Source organism: Papio anubis, unplaced genomic scaffold (assembly GCF_008728515.1).
Source record: "Papio anubis isolate 15944 unplaced genomic scaffold, Panubis1.0 scaffold368, whole genome shotgun sequence".
Taxonomy (NCBI): Eukaryota; Metazoa; Chordata; class Mammalia; order Primates; family Cercopithecidae; genus Papio; species Papio anubis.
Genome location: NW_022163831.1, coordinates 41,639 through 58,825, shown reverse-complemented (window position 1 = coordinate 58,825; position 17,187 = coordinate 41,639). Strand labels below are relative to the sequence as shown.

Below are 17,187 nucleotides of genomic sequence, written 5' to 3'. Positions count from 1 at the left end.
TACATACGCAAGTATGAGCTACAAAATATTAATTGTGTAACTCACATAAGTTATATGTACCTTAAGGACATTTTCTTCTGACTTTTTGCACAAGGGATCCCCACATTCTCATCCTGTGACCGGCCCCACAAACTATGACCTACAAGAACAGTATGGTGTCCTGAAAGTGAAGAAAGTGCTTTCCAGATGGGGGAGAAGGTCTGTCAACTGTGTCAAATGCTGGTGAGAGTTGAGTGAGATGAGGACTCAAAATTGATCATTGTTTTTGGCATGGCGACTATCTAATTAAGCTAATTCTATCAGCTTAGATAGTAAAGTATATGTGCAACATACTATTTTATTTTTCTTTCTCTTTTTCTTCTTTTCTTTCTGTTTTTATTTTTCTCCTTTACTTTGAAAATGCCTACACTAAAATGATTGAATTATTAGATCAAATCTGTCGCTAAAAATAGTTCGTCAAAGAAAAATCTATATTTTCCTACTTTGTTTGCAACATGAAGTATATATGTATATATGTGTGTGTGTGTATATATATAGAGAGAGAAGTACAATGATTTGCCCACCTCCATGTTATTATTTACATAAAAATAAAATTTTCTAGTTTAATTGTGTAGTAGCTCAAATCAGCCACTAGATGGCAGATGTTACCATATTCAAGAAACACTTTCCTTACAGAAAACTGTTTATAAGCTCATTTAGAATAACAAGTTGCAGAGAAAAAAAAAATTGATTGATTCATCCTCTCCATACTTCCTGCTCTTGAAGAATTCATTTTGGGACCAGGTTTCTATGACAGTTTTCCTTGCTTAGAGATGGAAGGATTAAAACTTTCTCATATATATAAGATGGATGATTCTGAAAGTAATTCTGGAGTCTTACCAACTCCATAAAATATAAAGTAGAATCACAAAACTGGATAACAAATTGCATTTAAATGACTATGAAGATGAATGGCAGTGTTGTACTGAAATGTCTTCAACCAAGACCAAATGGATAACCCCACTGATGTTGCATCTTATATCTTACAAGGAAGGAAATGACATACAGATCAAAAAACAAAACTAATGTATTTACTTCTGTGTTGTACTAGTTATACTACATTTTTAAAATGTTGAAATATTGTTTGTTCATTTGATCACAATGTTGGTTACTTACTCCTTATACAGCAATATGTAAGCAACATCAGCTTGTAAAATGGGAATAGTTTTAAGTTTATGAATACCCTAAAGAACAAGAAACATTGATCTTTCTTCTTTTTTTTTTTTTTAAAGACAGGGTCTCACTCTGTCACCCAGGCTGCAATGCAGTGGCATAAGCACAACTCACTGCAGCCTCCAACTCCTGAGTTCAAGCAATCTTCCCTCCTCAGCCTCTCAAGTATCTGGGATTACAAGCATGCTGATCTTGCCTCATAATAATTAAGGGCATTCTTGCTGTTTGATAATTTTGTGAAAATTTCATTTTATTAAAGTAGCTGTTGATATCCTGCAATATTTCATACCCTATAACTTTTTGTGGGGGAAGATGGGTAAAAATTAAAAGAATGGGAATTTATTGGCATGAGGAAATGAACTTAAGAATAAAGAATCAGGGTCAGAAAATAAACCCAATTTCCTTCCTGAACTCTCCATCACTCCCGAGACACATGCCATGACATGCTCCCTCCTTGGTTTTCGTTTCATCTCTCTACCTGCTCCTTCTCAGTCTGTTCCTTGAGGTCCTTTTCTGCCTGTTTCTTAAATTCTTTTGCTTTCAGCTCTTTTGCTTCTCACACACTTCGCTATTGCTGTATGCACTCTTGAAGGATAATTTAATTCTTTCATCTACAGTGAATACCCTCGTCTCTCTTCAAATCCTAGGAGTTCATATGGCTAGAGTTGGGCTCTGGCATTAGATTACCTGGGTTTGAACGCTAGTTCTACCATTTAATCATCAGGTGATCTTGATACATTGCTTAACTTCATTGTCTTAGTTTACTATCCTGTTATTTGAGAATGTTAATAGTCCTGCTATCTTGTTAGGTTAGAACAAAGCAAATTTCATAATGCATTTACCACAGTATCTGGCAAAACATGAAAACCTAATACATTATTCCATGTAGGGCTCCTTCTTAGAAAATAGAGCCAGGCTTACTGGATGTCTCCACTCAGATGTCTTATAAAAACCTGAAGACAACCTATCCAAATCTCTTGAATCCATACCTTGCTTACCTATCCGATCCAAATCAGTTCTCTTTCCTAAATTCCCTGCTCAAGTTAGTGGCAACACTAGTATGTAGTTTTGTCTCTCTAATCGCTCATATTTGTTTAGTCTCTACATTCTGTTGACTCTACCAGGTAAGTATCACCTAAGCTTATTTTCTTCAGTTGATTCCTATTCGTTAAGATTGTTTAAATCCATTCATTAATTGAGTGAGTATATTGTCAACTGTAATGGGATCTGTAGACATGCTAATGAAGAAGGCAAGGAGGCCCTGTTCTTCCTGGATTTATAGACGACTGAGAAGAAGGCCAACACAAAACAGAGAAATTGCAAATAACTCTGACCTTAATTTGTCTCCTCAGCAATTCCTCACCTAGATTGTTAACATTATTTTTCATTCTCTCTTCTTTCTACCGTATCTGTCAAAAATTGCCAGAATTTTCTCTTTAAAATCAAATCTAAATCTTAAAACACTATCCAAAATACTCTAACAGCCCAATTTTAAAACAAAAGACATGATCAAATCATATCTATTTAAATTATTAAGTTATTCAAAGATGTCCTAATATTAGGAAATCCATTATTATAAGTCATTAAATTAACGAGCTAAAGAGAAAAATTATTTGATTATCTCCATTAATGCGGTAGATGCATTAGACAAAATGTAATGCCCATTTATGTTAAAAATAATCAGTAAATTTTCTTAGCATATTACAATATATTTACATCATCCCTGAAACTTTAATGTTTAATATTTTAACATTATAATATTTCTTCTTGAAAGGCAGGAACAAAACAAAGATATCTACTATATCCACAACATTGAGCATATTGCAGATACTAACTGTATTGGTATACAAGGGTTGCCATAACAAAATACCTTAAACTGAGTGCTTAAGCAATCAAATTTATTTTCTCACAGTTCAGGATACTGGAAGATCAAAGTGCCAACAGGGTGGGTGTGTGGGTGTCTGGTAAAGGCTCTCCCCTTGGGTTGCAGGTGGCTACCATCTCACTGTGTGTTCCCATGACCTCATTTTTGTGTGCATGAGGGGAGAGAGCAGTGTGTGTGTTTGTTTGTGTGTGTTTGTTAGGGGAGTGAAGGGGGATGCTAGATAGTATATTTCCCTGGTGTCTCTTCTCATAAAGACACTAATTTTATTGGATTTGGGCTCAACTCTTATGACTTCATTTAATCTTAATTGCTTCCTTACTCCAAATAGAGCAACTCTGAGGGTTAGGGCTTTAATATATAAATTTCAGTAGGACACAAACATTCAGTGTTTGTGTACATTGGTACACTAACCAATGTAATCATCAGGCATGAAAAAGCAATTACTGGCCTAAGATTGGGAAACAGAGGTAAAACTATTTAAGAGAACATGTGATTATATATCTGGAAAGCTCAAAAGAATCCATGGGGAAATATAGTAAACAATAAGAGAATTCGATAAAATAACATGTTATAAAATGGCATATAAAAATCAATAGCATACATAAGTATATATGTATACATATATATATAAATAAAAACAGTGAGAATATATAAATGAATAATAGATCTCATTTGTGATAGAAAATGGAGAAAAGAGAAGAAAGCACCTTGGCATCAACTTAATCAGAAGTGTCTAATATTTATAAGAGCAAAACTATAATGTGCTTTTGAAAGAACTAGTCACAAATAAATGAAAAGAAATACCATCATCTGGGAGAGAGAGAAGGAAATATCGTAAAGATGTTAGTTCCTCTTACTTACTTAATACATTTAATTTGATCTTAGTTCAATGTCTCTAGGCTTTTTTCTAGAGTTAAACAAGTTGATTATAAAGTTCATTAGGAATTTAAAAACAAGTAAGAATAACTAGATAAACTCTAAAAAAGAAAAGCAATGTTCAGGACAAGAGCTGGAAGGAAAAACTATATCAGATGTCTTTAGAAAGTACTACAAAAACTTTATAATTTAAGCAGTTTGATATTAGCACGTGAATAGGCAGACAAACTAATGAAAAGATAGAAAGTCCAGAAATAGATACAATCACATGTGAACATTTAGTATGCTTTATAGGTCTCATCTCAAATTGCTGGGTAGAAGATGGACGGTTAAATAAACATTGCTGAGATAACTGGATAGCCATATGGAGAAAGATAAAATTGGATCCATTTCTTACACCATAATCCAGGATAAATTCCCAATGGATCAGATATTTAAATCAAGGCTTTAAAAAGGAACTGTGCATGTATTTTTAAAAAGCAGTTATGAATTCTTCTATAATCTGAAAATGGGGAAACATTCCTTAATATGACTCAAAATCTAGAAAAAACAAGAGAAATAACATGTATTTTATTATATGATTTTTAAAATTTTTCATGGTAAAAATATAACATAAGCAAAGTAATAAATACAAATCATAGCATGGGAACAAATATCTTGCAAACTATACCAGAAAAGTTATACTAATACTTAATACAAAGATATTCATAAAACATAAAAAGTTTTAAAGATTGAGAAGAAAAATGCCAGGAACTCTACAGTAGAATGGACTGATCTGCAGAACATTGATGATAATGTTAAAAAAAGGATTTTTTTTTTTTTTTTTTTTTTTTGAGATGGAGTCTTGCTCTGTCACCCAGGCTGGAGGGCAGTGGTGCAGTCTCCGCTCACTGCAACCTCTGCCTCCTCCCGGGTGCAAGCAGTTCTCCTGCCTCAGCCTCCTGAGTAGCTGGGATTAAAGGCATCCACTACCACGCCCAGCTGATTTTTGTTTTTGTAGTTTTAGTAGAGACAGGGTTTCCCCATGTTGGCAAGGCTGGTTTTGAAATCCTGACCTCAAGTGATCCACCCGCCTCGGCCTCCCAAAGTGTTAGGATTACAGGTGTGAGCCACCGCACCCGGCCAATTGTTGTTAACCATATGAAAAGTTGCCCAACTTCACCCATGAAAGGATAGCTATTGACTCAGGGTGATGGTTACATGGATGTTCATTACCTACCTGCATACACAAGCTGATTGTGTCACTCATCTGGTTGTGAGCTGCAGATGGCTTCTCAAAACCTGTAAGATAAAGTTCTAACAACTCAGCACAGCATTTAAGAATTTTTAGTCAGGATTCTGCCAAGGTGGTTAGCCTAATCCCTCACTGTTACCCAACTCCACATTATGCTGTGATCACATCAAAAGTTCTGTTATTCCACAAATTCGTCGTGTATTTTTTTTTTCATACCATGCCTTTGCACCATACTATTTCTTCTGCCCATGACGTCCTCTCCTTTCTTTTCTACTTGGAAAACCCTGTGATTCTTTGACTCAAATGTCGAGCCTTCATGTGAAGCATTTTGTGTGCTCCTTTGAGTTTCCACAACACTTTCTTCAGGCTTTGATTAAAGCACTTCTTGCACAGTTGTGTAGCAATTGGCTTTTATGTATGCCTCCACCATGGAGATGAGGTATTTTCTTGCCCCAATCTCCCTAGCATTTACAGTGCCAAGCAAGCTGCCTGGCCCCGAAGAGACATATAATAAATTTGTTGAATACAATAATTGTTATGCAGTTGCCAAAGAGACGTCAGCATTTCCTATACAAATCTTCTTTCAGGAAGATGTCAAGGGGAATGGAGGCTGGAAAATGGATTCTTACAGATTATGTTTACTTAACAGCCTGAGTTTTGGCTATTAGTCTCTTTTGGTTACATGACAAAAATTCAACTTGAATCAGCCCTGAAATTGGCAATTTATTTCTTCTAAAACCACACCTTGGAAATGGATTTGATTTCAGAAGCTGTAATTTTTCTCTCTCTCTCTTGTTCTGACACACACACACACACACACACACACACACACACACACACACACGGACACCTCTGCTTATTGCTGATTGCTGCCTTCATCATCTTAAGCTTATGATCTCCATGAGGAAACAACCGGCAACAGATAACTCTGGGGTCATATGCTTGCAGCATTTGCAACTAACAAGGAACAGAGCTACTTCCTGCCAGCTCTGGTTTAAAAAATTCCATGAAACTACTCCAACTGTCCTGAGTCATACAAGTATCCCTAGGCTGTTTTCCATGACAAAGAAGGTGGGGTATATGATTGACCCCAGTCTGGCACCATGCCTGTTCTGGGAATGGGATAATGTGATTGACAGCTTTCATCAGAACTATATTTTGGAGTGCAAGAGGAACAGCTTCTGAAGAGAATAAAGACATCTTCTCGCCTACAAAGGGATGATTCTCCACTATAGATATGAAGAACAAGAAAAGGACAAGATGAAAATGTTGGAAGAAATGTTATGTAATTTTTATGATTAAAATTTTCATATTCCTCATATATAAATATTGTAATTCAAACATATTTTAAAAGTTTATCAGTCAAAATAAAAAACTGAACCGGAATCTCATTTGTATACTTTCATCTTTTATTTTCTTTCCTCTTTCTAATTATTCTTTGAATAAGGATCTACCTAAAGAATACAGTACTCTAACATGAACTTTCTAAGTTTGATAAATTTTGTTCTTTGTCTATTATGTTCTTTATTCTTTTACAGTACCTATTTCTGTTAAAATCAAAGAATATTCAAAAAGAAAAGAAAAAACTGAAGAGAAAAAGTTTTTCTTATCTATGATTAAGTTACTGCTCAAAGGATATTTTGAGAGTGGAAAAAAATGGAACAAGCATGTCCATGTTGTCTTAACTGAATTTTGTAAGGGTACTTGTGAAGGTCTACATCCAGAAACTTGCGCTAGCTGGCGAGTATCACCTCCCTACCACCCCACTCTGGGAACAATGTGACTGCAGGTAGAAAGGGTGATTGTGAGGTGTTACCACGCTGGCTTGGTAGCCCCAACAAGCAGCTTTTTCTTGGACTAATATGATCCACATACATTTGAGTGCCCATTATGTGCAAAGAAGTGTCCTACAAACAGTGAATGGAAAAGAGAAAGTCCTCATGAGATTAACCCTCCATAGGAAGAGAAATATGAAAAGCTGCTGGGTAGGATTTTAAAATAACAATTGTTCTTTTGCAAATTAAATCCTTTAATGTAAAGACACATTTTATTTTGCCTATCTGTATTTTCTGCTTTTTTTTAAAAAAAATAAACATATTCCAAGGGTCATAAAATATAAGAAATAAATAAGTTATTCTAAAATATTAAAGGATACACCTCACCTGGCATCAGATAAGTTCAAATCCCATTTCTGCCAGTCACCAGTTGTATGAACTTGGGCAAGTTGACTAATCTACCCAACAACATTGTGAATATCATAGAAGATAAAATGTAATAAAGTGATTGAAGTTGGAATGTAGAAGTTGGATGAAATAGATTATGTTCATCATTCTTCTTATTAATATGAAAGACAACCTTAGTTGAAGTCTAGAATAAAACAAAATCTAGAAACAGGTGGTAACCGACCCAGTTTATTATTTCCCAACATTTGCTCAAGTATGAATTCTCTAGGCTCTGTCAGCTTTATACTGAACCCACTCAGAAAGCACCTTAGAGTTCACTGTCCGGGAGTGTCCAGAGCTTGGGTTGTTGTTGCCTCATGTTTTCTTTCTAGTAGCAAGAGCTGACTAAAACTTCAGCCCTATTTCTAATTAGAGCTTTAGAACTAAGTGACATTTGCCATCATGTGAGTCCAACCTTGGGATTACTGTAGTCTATGTTTCCCTCTAATTCATTCTCAAGGAGGGAATAAAATAGTAGTTTTTCTTTTTCTCCTTGTTTTGGCAACTTTATTTTCCAATTAAAGGTTATTCAGGGTGGAAGTGGTGAAGAGTGACAGCTTCTTGTTTGCCTCTCCTCTGTTCTTCCCTCCCACACACCTAATTCTGGATGGGCTTCTGGCAGTTTCTTCCACACAATGGGGAAGCTAATTGCTGACTCTTCCCAATGTTTGCTGACTGCTAACCCAGGCTTTCTTTTGAGAGGAACCTCTTTATTTCTTTCTCATGACCAAAATCTATTTATACAAACAAAATACATCTATTTTTATCCACCTTAAATGTTCTCAGCCAGTTTAGTCAAACTCTTTTGACTTAAGTTTGTTTTCCTCCAGCTCACTATTTGAAACGTTTTAGAGACAGAAGTTACATCCTTGTATATAGCAATGCAATTGGCGGGGGCGAGTTGGGGGGAACACACAGCACAATCCTCACTAAAGGAGTTATTGGAAAACAGAACTGATGGCTCTCTAAATATGGAAGCTACCACTACTGGTTCTCAATACAGTTCTACTACTGGTTCATTTAATAAGCACTTATTGTGTGCCAGATAGGGCACATGCATAATTTATTTACTCCTCTTAACAACCCTATGAGTTGTTATTATTTTCCATCCCATTTTACAGATGAGGAAACTGTGGTTTAGAGTGGTTAACTAATTGGGCCAATTCTACCCATCTAGTGAGTGATTACGTCTGGGACATGCTAATTAAATTGTTATGGTTAATAGATTCTATAATTTCCTCGTGTCAGACAGAAATATAACCATTGAATCAAATATTTTCAATGTGTGCCAAAGTTTATTCACCAAAGTGTGAATTGAGCTCTAAAACCTATTTGCATTAAATGAACAACAAAAGGGGTTTATCAATCAATTGAAAGTATGTTGCTTTTTAAGCATTATCTATGTTGCCTGCTGTTTTAAGTTTGTGGGCTTCTCAGATCTCTATAGCATTTTAGAACTCTAAGGGATTTAGAATCCATTTACTTTAGTGTTTGTTCCTACAATACTCAGACGCTGTCTAGTTTCTCAATGACTGTCTTGGAGGAAGGGGGTTGGGTTATTTGGCACACCTGGGGTTGTCTGGCAGCATAATTAATCCCATTTATAATACAATGTATAGATTATTTTCAACTGTGACTGTTCTGTAACTAGTTGGTAAGAAACTGGTAGTTCAGTAAACTTAATGAAACATTGACTAAGCTGATTGTCTGAATGTTTAAATGTTACACCAGTTTTAGTGATAGCTTTGGTTGTATGACTTGACAAGGAAGGAAAATATGTTAGTCTTCCAGAGATTTATGTCCAGGATATACAAACAACTTGGATTTTCTCAGATGATCTCAATTTCCAATTTTCAGTTATTTTCTCTCCATAGTCCATTGAAATGTCCCCGAAATTCTAGTTTATAGAAATTAATAACTGACTGAAGTCAGCAAACATTACAATATCAACTAGCTACAAACGATGATATAACACAAAAGATGTAGAATCATAAACCTGGGGCTATGTGGCTGCATAAAAACTTATAATTACTAGTAAAAATGCATAAATGTCTAGCATATATGAGGCACAACTCTTTATGAATATGGTACTTTCCAGTCATAAAGTTTTATAAAACCATGATAATAAAAAAGCAAGTGTAATTGAGATTGCAAAGAAAACTAATACAGTACAAGGTGTATGATGGGATAATCATTATGTCCATTATGGGCCATTACTTTGTCTGTGGCAGGAAGAAGTTTGAATTATGTTCAGAAGGATTTAGTGATGCTTTAATATATCATGCACCTAGGCAGAAATAAGTTTCAATTATTTCTGCAAATATATACGTGTATACATACATACATAACCACTAGAGGCAGTAGTTGTTGGAATGTGAATGCTAGGGATTGACTGCCTGGCTTCAAATCCTGACTGCCACTCATTCGTGCATAGCTTGGGCAAATTACTTAATTTCTCTGTTCCTCACTGTCCTCATCTGTAAAATGGAGATAACAATAGAGCTTAGATCCTGTAGTTGATATGAGGATTAAGGGACTCAAAATAGTATGAGTATTTATTGGGTTCCTGCTGTGTGCCAAGCACTATTCTATATCCTGGGGATATGAAGGTGAATAAGACAGGGTCCCTGCCTTCATCTGTAAGACAACCAGTAAGCACACAGTATAAATAAGGTAACTGAAGATTCTGAGTAAGTGCCAAGAAGACAATGGAAGCATCTTTTTAGAATAACTGAACTCATAATGTAGCTTGAGAATATGACTGTTTAAAATATAAGTAATGTAAGCATGCATATATACAAGTATATAGGATTTACAGTTGGCTTTTGGTGCCTACTCACTAATGAACTTGTGGAACGACCCTGCTAGATATATCTAATTAATATATTGGTTTCTGTTCAATACAGGCTGCTCATCTCTTCTTTTCTGTGCTCTCCAAGATCTGTTGCACCTTCTTCCCCGTGAGCATCCCATTGATTTTTAGGGCTGTGACTTTCCTAACCCCTTGCCTTCACTGTGAATTGCCCTACATTATCCTGCTGAGATGGCATCAGAGTACTGCTAAGGAAGCTTTGCTTCACTCCCAATACGTTCTGTAAAAATGCCTAGAATTAAGAGCTGTATTAACAGAGTATGTCTTTTCTCAGTATTTGCATCATGCTGCAGCTCTTACAGTCCATCTCTGCCTTTCTTTCACTGGTCTCCACAGAGATTTTACACATTGCCTTCTCGGCTGCCATGATGGATTATTTAGCTTAATTTGTGTGGAAGAGTGGATTTCTTATGGGAGTTTGTATTGAAAGCAGATTTCCCTTATTAAACAGAAATGGGAATGCCATGACACTTCATAGGTAACACCAGTAGTCTTCCCTTGGCTGGCAGGAGTCAAGAAGTTTACTGTTTAACCTTTTCATGCCCACTTTCATGTAGGCAACAAGAAAATATAGGATAGTTTCTAGTGTAAAGTGGGTATAACAGATTGGACCATAATAGCCAATTACTGAAAAAATAGTTCTTTATTAGGTCATTTATAATAAATTTTAGGTTGAAAATATCTTCTCATGGGATAGAAGTCTCTGATATTGAAATATTGTTATGCATGTAGCACTTATAAGAGCTGTTTACTGAAATAATTTCTAATTATTTTTCAGAATTGGTGGTGAATTATAAAGACTGAGTCAGTGAAAATGGAAATACATTTGCTAGGCTTATTTTAATATCAATAGAATTGATGCATGGAACAAGCAGAGGGGACAATCAAGAATTTTCCTTTGCTATATGACCCTTCTCAAGAGAATAAATTATTATAGTTTTCTTTTTAATGTAAGCTGGACCTTCAATGAGGAATATTTCTTCAGGTTTTTGTTTGTTTTGTTGTTTTTTTTTTTCCAACTTTAACACACTTTTATAAAGACCATTCATTGCCTGTGAGATTGCAGCATAGGAACTGCATATCTCAAAAGGCCGTATTAAGCATCTAGTTATAAATACTTGTCCATATTGAGCCTCAGAAAATGATACCCCGAAGTGAAGGTTTCAGATGTCTCTTGCCCTCATTCTCCCTCCAGGCAACCATAGAAACTAGAATTCCTCTTCCCTAAGGTGGGTCATACAAACCATATCTGCTTTTCCTCAAAGCCAAAAATAAAAGCTGGAATTATTACTATAACCGTGTCCTGCCTTTCTATCTAGGAGCTAGCCATAAAGAAATTCTCTGACCTCCCCTTATTTGACAGTAGGTCATCAAACCCTAATTCTAGAAGGAGTCTTGCCCCATACCCAGGAGGAAGAAATGCCACACAAAGAGGCCAAGAGGAATCAGAACAGACAGTTCTTAGTGGGTTTCCACATGCAGTCCATTTCTATTAGATAATTCCTCCTTTGTCCAATCACATTTCTACACAACTGTCCACACCATTGAATCTAAGCATAAAGATGGGTAGTTTTCCCTGCTTCTTTGAGCCTTCCTTCGGAAGGCTTCTCTGTCACGTAAAAGTATGATTAAATACATTCGTCATGCTTTTTTCTTGTTAGCCTATCCTTTGTTATAGGAGTGTTGGCCATGACCCTTATGATGAGTGGGGAAAGGCATCATATCCTTCCTCTCCTACTTGCAGAAATATGAGTACCCAAGGTTAATGTCAATAAATAGAAAACTATTTATCAATTGTTTAATTAAAGAAACACAAATCGTATCTTTAAACTATGATTTAAAAATTTTGCTAGCATTTATTTTGCCATGTTCTGTTGTAATCACATTTGTGGTATTATTTTATTATCACAATTTCTATAAATTAAGTATTATCTTATCAATTTTTAACATGATTAAACTGAGGCATAGAGAGATTTCAGCAACAAAATTCTTAATCATTATGTTCATCATTAGCAACATAAGGATTTCTAAGCAGGTAAAATTCAGGAAAAAAGCTGCAAATTTGAATTAATAATTATGTAAGTGGGAGATTTTTATTGTAATTAGCATTACTTTCAATGTCAAGTAATTCAAGGTTTAAAATAGAGCCCTGTAATTTTGTAAATACATGATTTAGTAGGAAAGGTATTTGTCATTTGGGTAAAAGACTATTACGGATGTTCATTGTGTTTTGAATTTTTGTGTGTGTGTTTTGTTGCTATGAAAACATCTTTATTGACAATGACCGCAGAGAGCAGTAGCATATCCTTTTTTCATTTTGGATTGGTTTTGTTACTAAAGGATGTTTGTTCCACTTCAAAACTGATGATGTATTATACTCTGCATCTGAACTGACAAGGAATGGACTCTTCAGCTCTGACAGGCAAGTGAGAAACCATTGGCTGACAGGATCAACAAAGAGACCAAGACAAAAACAAAACAAAACAAAACCACAGGAGTGGAGCTTAAAAATATATTTGTTTGGAACCCAGTCTCAGTAATGTGTTCATTTTACAATAGGAACTCAACTCTTAAGGTTGCAACTCTTTTTCTTCCATAGTATATTATATCTATCTTTGCTGAAATAATGGCAAAGGGATGCTGGAATGAATGCCAGAATGGTGAGGGAACTTGAGGAGTCATTGACGGGAGTCGTTTTCCAACTAAAGTAATAACAAAATGTAGGCTTCAGGGAAAAAAGATACTTGAAAAGTTTAGATGAACTTTTTAAACCTAGAGTAGGTAATTAGCAATGACTTTTTATTGCCTTTATTTCCTAGCAAGCACCTGTAATCCCAGTTACTTCGGAGGCTGAGGCAGGAGAATCCCTTGAACCGGAGATCATGCCACTGCACTCCAGCCTGGGTGACAGAATGAGACTCTGTCTCAAAAATAAAAAAAAAAAGGTGTTCTTTGTTTTTATTAATTCAAAATTTCCTAAACTATAAATTTTTAAAACTTCATAATTGAGTGTTATATGTTCTACATGACTGTATTCAAGAATAATTTAGGAAAACATTATTGAGATTTGTTAAAGCTTAATTTGGGTAAGCTGGGCATAATGACATGTACCTGTAATCCCAACCACTCTGGAGGCCGAGGCAGGAGGATTGCTTGAGGAACCCAGGAGTTCAAGCACAGCCTGGGCAACACAGCAAAACTCCATCTCTTAAAAAAAAAGTTTAATATGGGTAGATATATTCAATATCTATCCCCTAAAGGCAACATAAATATTTTGGCTCCTTATGACAAGGATTTCTGCATCAAATCTACTTGTCTTCATTGCTAAAATAATACATTAGAATCATTCTGTTCTATACAATCACCATAGACTTACAACTAAAAACACAGCTTTATCGTTTACTAAATATTTACTTTTGGAAACAAAATGAAAGGTGGAAACCTCACTCCCCAAAGCTTGGCTACTACCACACCTCAATTCAAAGGACCAATTGTGTCCTGACCCACAGGGAAGAAGAGGGCACTGTAGGACTCAGGCAGGAATTGTAATATTCATGGAAGAGAAAGAAGACTTCATGTTATGAAGTAGAAAGAAGGAGGCAGACCTTATATTTGAAAAGGTTCAGAGGATGTCACCCAAAAATATGCCACTCTGGCCTAAGGATTATTTGAGTCAAAGGCAATTAAACAAAACAAAACAAGAAGACACGAGAAAAACTCTCTGTATCCCGCCCCCTCTATCAGGAAGAGCAGGATGATTCTATGTCACTAGAAACAGCTATAAAGTCTACCAGCCCAAGAAAGGCACCAGAGGAATCTATATAACATATATAACAAACCTACTAACTAGACTTCATCTTCCATTTTTCTTCTTTCTTTCTCTCTTTCTCTTTCTTTCTTTTTCTTTCTTTCTTTCAACAGAGTCTCACTCTGTTACCCAGACTGGGGTATGGTGGCATGATCTTGGCTCACTGCAACCTCTGCCTTCCAGATTCAAGCAATTCTCCCACCTCATCCTCCAGAGTAGCTGGTATACAGGCATACCCCACCATGCCCAGCTAATATTTTGTGCTTTTAGTAGAGACACGGTTTCACCATGTTGGCTGGAGTGGTCTTAAACTGCTGACCTCAGGTGATCCATCCGCCTCGGCCTCTCGAAGTGCTGGGATTACAGGCATGAGACACCGCGCTCAGCATCTTCCATTATACTTTTCCCAAAAACTTACCCTCCCACAATTTGCTGCCCCTAGAAGCCCAAAGTTCCTTTCCTTTGTCCTGACATTTCTCAATGTATTTATTATTCTTTGTTCAGATTGTTATATAACCCTAAGGTCTAACCACTCATTTGAGTTATACATTAGTAACAGTTCCCATTCTTATGTATTATGCCTATGTTAATACACTTCTGTTTGTTTTTCTCTTGTTTAATCTATCTTTTATCAGACTAAATTGCAGAGCTCCAGCCAATAGATCTAAGATGGGTGGAGAAACACAGAATTTTTTCTTCCCCTATGTAATCATAAATTTATAAGCTTCAAAAATGCGATTTGAAATGCATGCTGAGAATATGCATTTAAAAGAAGTTTCATTTTTGGTTTTTGTGCAGCAAAATATTAAGGATCTATCATTTATTAAACTCCTAACAATTTTCCTCTAACCTGTGGGTTTTATGAAGCATTTCTCCATCTAATATTGTCTGTCTTCTTTATCATTAACCTAGGGTAAAGCTCAAGAGTTTATGTTTGTCACTAATATTTTAATGTATTAATAATTTCAAAAATAAAACTGTGCCTTACATGCTAAATATTAGTTTAATAGAAAGAGATGTAAAATAAATAGTTTCTATATGAATAAATTGGAACTAATGTAGACAATTACAGAAGTTTTTATTGAATATTACATCCTGCTTATTAATGTGTTGAATCAATATATGTAGCCAGAAAAATGAAGAAAAGAGATTACATTCAAAATATCAAAATGTCAAAAATATTTGCTTTCTGTTTCTGTGAGCTCTTCCTCTCCTTCCCATTACTGGAAGGAGTTAAATGTCTCTAATGTGTGACTTTCACACTACTGAGAAGAAACACCACTGATGAGGTTTTAGACTACATATCCTTGCAGATATGTTCCCATGTATTCATAAGTGGGTATGTAGACATTCTTTATATAGACATAGGGATATTTTTCTATATGTTTAGGCTTTTTGAATTTATTGTTGACATTATTTGATGTCAATACCCTAGAGATTTAGGTGACTATTTTTAATGACTAAACATATGGAGGTACAATAAATTATTTAACCAGATCTTTCTTAATAGATGTTTATGGAATTTCATCCTTTTTTGTATTGAGAATAATTAGTGAACTTACTTTACCTAATTTGCAATAATTACCTAAATACTTTCTTATAATAAATTGTAAATAAATTGGGATTAAAAAGATAGATAGATTTTAAAAAGTGTTTGTACTTTTTAGAAACCAAGTGTGTACCTTTAAATTGTCTTCCAGAAAATCCACACCAATTTCTACCTTTTCTATTAATGAGGAGACTTTGTTTGCACATACTTTCAGCATCACTGAAATTTATACATCTTTTTATTTCTCCTAGCAAATTTCTCTCTAGAAGTCTGGAAAAGCAGAAAGAGAAGAATGAAGAAATGTCTACAAAACTGCTCCTGTCCTTCAGACTACATAGGACCAAACTCTTGCCTTTCATCAGTTTTCAGTTTGTACATTAATATATCCTGGTGAAGTTCCTCAACCATTTCTGCGACATTCAATTTTAATTTATATTTGCCCACATTCTTTCATCTGTGATTTGGACACATGCAGGCTATTGAATATAATGGATACAAATCTCTCACTGATTCCTTTGAGCTATTTCATAGTTCTGCTTTCACAGGCAGGAAACAGTCAAGAAATAATGATTCAGTTATTTCTTAAATATTTCACAATTCTACATTGAATAAAGAAAATGTGAATTCCTGGAAGTTATGGTATTTGTGAAATATTTAATATCAGTTCCCATGAAAAACGTTGACACATCAACAAGCCCAAGTCTCTTAGAATTTCATTCTGCAAGTTCACCAAATTCCCAAATTATCGGGTGACCCCACACCCGATATTCAACTTGGGTTCTTTTCTATTTCCCTAAGTGTCTCGGCTGGTCTGAGAAATAAAGGGAAAGAGTACGAGAGAGAAATTTTAAAGCTGGGTGTCCAGGGAAGACATTGCATCTCGGCAGGTTCCGTGATGCTCCCCGAGCCATAAAACCAGCAAGTTTTTATTAGTGATTTTCAAAAGGGGAGGGAGTGCACGAATAGGGTGTGGGTCACAGAGATCACATACTTCACAAGGTAATAAAGTATCACAAAGCAAATGAAGGCAGGGCGAGATCACAGGACCACAGGCTGGGGCGAAATTAAAATTGCTAATGAAGTTTCGGGCATGCATTGTCATTGATAACATCTTATCAGGAGAAAGGGTTTGAGAGCAGACAACCTGTCTGACTAAAATTTATGAGGCGGGAATTTCCTTGTCCCAATAAGCCTGGGAGCACTACAGAGGACTGGGACTTATTTCATCCCTTTGGCTTCGACCGTAAAAGACAGCCGCCTCCAAGGGGACCGTTCATAGCCTACCCTCAGGGGCACATTCTCTTTCTCAGGGATGTTCCTTGCTGAGAAAAAGAATTCAATGATAGTTCTCCTATTTGCTTTTGAAAGAAGAGAAATATGGCTCTGTTCCATCCGGCTCACCGGCAGTCAAAGTCCAAGGCCATCTCCCTTGTTCCCTGAACATTGCTGTTATCCTGTTCCTTTTTCAAGGTGCCCAGATTTCATATTGTTCAAGCACACATGCTCTACAAACAATTTGAGCAGTTAAT

General features: G+C 35.7%; 1 long non-coding RNA gene across 1 annotated transcript; it reads left to right on the top strand.

Moving 5' to 3' along the window:
- On the top strand, positions 1-16,291 carry LOC101004861. The gene is made up of 2 exons (XR_004181594.1): positions 1-222; positions 15,910-16,291. It is a non-coding gene; the product is annotated as an uncharacterized LOC101004861 (long non-coding RNA).
- Positions 16,292-17,187: the final 896 nt, after the last annotated feature.